Source organism: Leopardus geoffroyi, chromosome A2 (assembly GCF_018350155.1).
Source record: "Leopardus geoffroyi isolate Oge1 chromosome A2, O.geoffroyi_Oge1_pat1.0, whole genome shotgun sequence".
NCBI lineage: Eukaryota > Metazoa > Chordata > Mammalia > Carnivora > Felidae > Leopardus > Leopardus geoffroyi.
This window is the reverse complement of record NC_059331.1, coordinates 7,364,209-7,368,901: the sequence shown is the minus strand read 5'-3', so window position 1 is coordinate 7,368,901 and position 4,693 is coordinate 7,364,209. Positions and strand designations below refer to the sequence as shown.

General features: G+C 41.7%; 1 pseudogene; it reads right to left on the bottom strand.

Annotated features, from left to right (window-relative positions):
- Positions 1 to 3,681: 3,681 nt before the first annotated feature.
- Positions 3,682 to 4,315, bottom strand: LOC123604898 (annotated as a pseudogene).
- Positions 4,316 to 4,693: the final 378 nt, after the last annotated feature.

Below are 4,693 nucleotides of genomic sequence, written 5' to 3'. Positions count from 1 at the left end.
TCGTATTCACATCTAAACTCATTTGGATAAAGAACCTTATGAAATTAAAGAATGTGAGATCTCTTTACTCATTTTTCATCCTTACGTGATAGGAACTTCCCTGGGGCAGAATTCCCATTCGTATAATGTATGTGGGAGAGCAGTAATTGTTCATACGTTACAGAACATGTAAGAACTCACACTTGAGAGAACCCTACAGTTACAAGGAGTGTGGGAGAGTCTTTGTTGTTGTTGTGCTAACATTAATTTTATGTACCTAAAATTTCTGTAAAACTCAGGAGCGCCTGGCTGGCTCAGTTGGTAGAGCATGTGACTCTTGATCTCGGATTATGTAAAAATAACTAAGAGGGGCACCTGGGAGGCTCAGTTGGTTAAGCACCTGACTCTTGATTTTGGCTTAGGTCATGATGTCACAGTTGTGAGATGAGCCCACATCATCGGGCTCTGTGCTGTGCATGGAGCCCACTTGAGATTCTCCCTCTCCCTCTCTGCCCCTCCCATTAGCATGTGCAGTAAACAAATAAATAAATGAATAAATAAGTAACTAAGAGATTACTGTAAAAGTCACGTGAAGGTAAGAACGAGATACAGCTTAAAATATGTTCACATGCTTTGATAGCACATAGCTCACTCTAGGGATCGGCCATCTGTATGTAAGAAATGTGGGGAAAACCTTAGTGCTGAGGCCTTAATATCCACGTGAGACTTCATACTGGCATCAAACCCTAAAAATGTAAAAGACAACAGGAAGACTTACAGTAATTTTAAGAACTCAACATGTAAAAACTCAACAGTGGAGAGATTTCTATACATACGAGGAATATGGGAAAACCTTCAGAAATTCTTGATTGCAAGAAGAGTCCTGACTGTGAGAAGTGCTGAAAATTGTTCAGGTGTCAATGAGTAAGTCATAACATGCAGTGGAGAGAAACCCTCTGATGGTAAAATGAATGCAGGAAAACTTTACTTCTGCCCCATAAGTGAATCTTTGATAATCTTTGATAATCTCACAGAGGCAGCAAAGGGAAATGCCTCTGTGTGTGTGTGTGTGTGTGTGTGTGTGTGTGTGTGTGTCTGGTTTTTGGCTTTTGACCTTTAGTAAAAAATGATAATCCACACTGGAGAGAAACTGTGGTTATCAGGCTCATGGGAAATGGTGTATCCATCTTATAAATTTTAATCTGTGTGTGAGAACCCACCCTGGAAAGAAGCTGAATGAATGTAAAGTTGTGGGAATGATTTTTGGTAAATACACATCCCTTAAGAGACTCATGAGTGCTCGGGGCGCCCGGGTGGCTCTGTCAGTTAAGTGTTGGACTTCAGCTCAGGTCAGGATCTCACGGCTCATGGGTTCAAGCCCCATGTCAGGCACTGTGCTGATAGTGTGGAATTGGCTTCTGATCCTCTCTCTTTGTCTCTCTCTCTGTCCCTCCCTGCAGTCGCGTGTGCTCTCTCTCTCAAAAAATAAACATTTAAAAAATAAAGACACTCTAGAGAATTTCTGCAATATCATACTCATTTCATATAATGGTGTTTTCATTATGGTTCACCTCTAAAGACTTCCCTATATAAGCCTTCAGTGAATTACAAGATATTTAGAAGTTTAATTGGCAATGTAAGAGCATTTTGTAAATGTTTTTAGGTACTGCTTTCTAGTATATTTGCAAGTGGGTTATAAAATGGGCTCTTTATATATATCCTTATTTGGTTATTTATAGGAAAATTCTCTCTGGCTTTGTATGGCAAGTAGTATCTAGTCATCTCAATATTCTTTGTCCTTTGGTCCCTTATAAATAGAATCCAGATTATCTCCAGGCATATAGTTTAAAAAAATATTCCTACTTCTCAGGTTTCCTTGGGTTTATGGGAAGACTTATTTCATAGTCCTGGCTAGTGAGAAGTAGGCAGAAGTCATCAGTGTGGCTTCTGGAAAAGCTGTTAAAAAGGGGATAGTCTCCAGTGGCTTTTTCTCTTCAATGATTGGCCTCCATTCTTTCTCTTTCCTTCCTGGAAATCAGGTACATTTCTGGAGTTTAGGTGATATGTTGTGTACTATGAGGACAAAAGCCACAGATAATGTGGAATGGCTGAAAAACACAAGAGATGCCTTCCCCTCCTGGTATCATGGCTCAGCCATTGGATCTGTTTGTGTGTAGACTTCTTGGTACATGGGAAAACAAAGGTCATCAGGCTGAGCACCTGTGTTTCAGTCATCAGTGTATAGGCGGCACTTAAAACCATTAGGTTAGATAATTTCACCTGAGGATTGGCAAGCCCTGGAACACTTTGGCAGTTGGGGTCATGGGAGGAAGTAGCAAGTGAATTGAGAAGTAGGATCCCATGGAACAGGAGTAGATTAAGATTGGTGTCTTAATCCATTAATCCAAAGCAAGGAGCAGTAACTTGCTCAACTATACCAAATGCTGATTGGGGGAGTTAAACGAGGATGGGATTTAACCATAAAAGTCATTGGGGACCTTTTCAAAAGCTGACTTTGTGGAACAGGGTGTGCCAAAGTCTTCTTGGAATAGATTTCTGAGAAGTTTGTATATGTGTTGTCCATCCTGTTCTGCTCTGTCCATTCTATCCTGAATAAAAGTAAGTGCTTCTCTTTGACCTCACAATCTATACCTTAATATTCCAGCTTTACAATGTGTTATGAATTTACTATTGCTGCTGTAACAAATCACCAAATGATGTCATAAGTCAACAAAAATTTTACTAGCTTACAGTTTTGGAGATCAGAACTCTGAAAAGGGTCTCACTGAGCTAAAATCAATATGTTAACAGGACTGGAGGCTCTTGGGGTGAATCTGTTTCCTTGCTTTTTCCAGCTTCTAGATGCCTCACACTTTCCTTTCTTGGTGGATCTTTTTTTACTTCTTAAAGGCCACCAACTTCAGTCCAAGTCTGTCTCATGCTGCCATCTCTTTGACTCTTCTGCTGTATCTCCTCCTGTTTGTTTGTTTTTTTTTTAAAGTAAACTCTACTCTCCCCCGAACCCCCACCATGTGGGGCTCAAAATCACAACTCCAAGATCAAGTGTTCTTATGCTCTCCCGACTGAGACAGCCATGTGCACCCCCTATGCCACATTATTTTAATGTGACTTTTTAATGTGACTCTGTGACTTTATTCTTTCTGTTCTAATTTTACAGACGGAGAGAGTGGGGGGGGAGGGGCAGAAGGAGAGAGAGAAGGAGAGAGAGAGAGAGAGAGAGAGAATCCTGAGCAGAGTCCATGCTCAGCATGGAGCCTGACGTGGGGCTCCATCCCATGACCCCGAGATCATGACCAGAGCTGAAATCAAGAGTCAGATGCTCAACTGACTGTGCCACCCAGGTGCCCCTGGTATTTTCCACTCTCAGATTTTGTAGTTCTAGCATGCAAACAGAAAATTGTGTGAAGATCCTTAAGTGCTGCTAATAAGTACAAAATAGTGGGTCCATACGTATCCACCTTCCAGATAAATAAGGTGGAAGATTGCCTTACCCATGTGAGTCGTCCTTTGCATCGCCTTCTTCCGTTCAGGAGGAAACCATTGTTTTTGGACATTGGCTTAGCCGTTGTATTCATCATATTTTTAATTTTCTGTGTATTATATTGCTTTAACATCTTTGGGATCTTGCTGCCTGGCGAGAGATGACTGCCCCTCCCAAGACTAGCTAATTTGTTTTTTTTGACATAAATTGTTTATTAGGTAAGAATTTTACAAATGTTAGATTAGCAGTAATAATGGAGCTGGAGAGTATTGGGTCCACTGCATGCCACCCGGTGAGAACCACTAATAGTGTGGTGGAACTTGTCACCTTTTCCAAGGCCACGGCTCTTGCCCCTGCAGATGTTGGCCTTCCCATCTCCCTATGCTTGTGGACTGGTTTGGTGATCACCTGGGTGTCAGGGTTTCTCGATAACTTATGGAACAGATCAATGAGGATAAACGCAAAAGAATTAGTATGTGGAATCTTCGCCAACCCAGTAAGAATTCAAGACTCTCAGGGCCCCCACAGTGGGATTCGGCTCTCTTTTCTGCAATAGACTGAAGGCGTTGGGCAAAATTTGGCTGGTTAACACCATGGTGGACAGGCTTGCCCTAGATTGCACCCTTAGAAACTGGGCCACTGTGTCGCACACGAATCCAATATAGGACATGGCTTGGCTTTGTACCCCAGTCTGCACGCTTTATCATGCTGGGTTGGGCGGGGGGCCCTGTGAAGCTCAGAGAGCTGGTAGAACTGTGAGCAGTGCACCCTGAGAAGAAAGCACATTACATCAGATTGCTTCTTCCTCCATAGCTCCTGGATATACAGTACTGTATATCAAAGTGAGTTTCCCCATAAGAAATCATGGAGACTCAGATGATTCGTTCCACAACCCAAAAATATTCCTATAAAAATGACTGTAATACTGTAATATAATACAGAATGATAAAGAAAATGCAAAATATAAAGAAAAATAAATTAACCTGGATTTAACTTTGAAAGCCTTCTTGGCTGGTGTGAGGGAGGCAAGAGAGGAGGGTTATTGTGTAGGAATGACTTTCACTATTATGGGTGTTGACTATAGTACTGTATTAATGAACTCTTGTCATATACTGTATTTAATGTAACTGGCAATAGGACAGCAGAGGAAAGGGTCCATGTCTGCAGGCAGGCTGACCTAGAATGGAGCAAAGCATTCCCATCCCAAGCTTA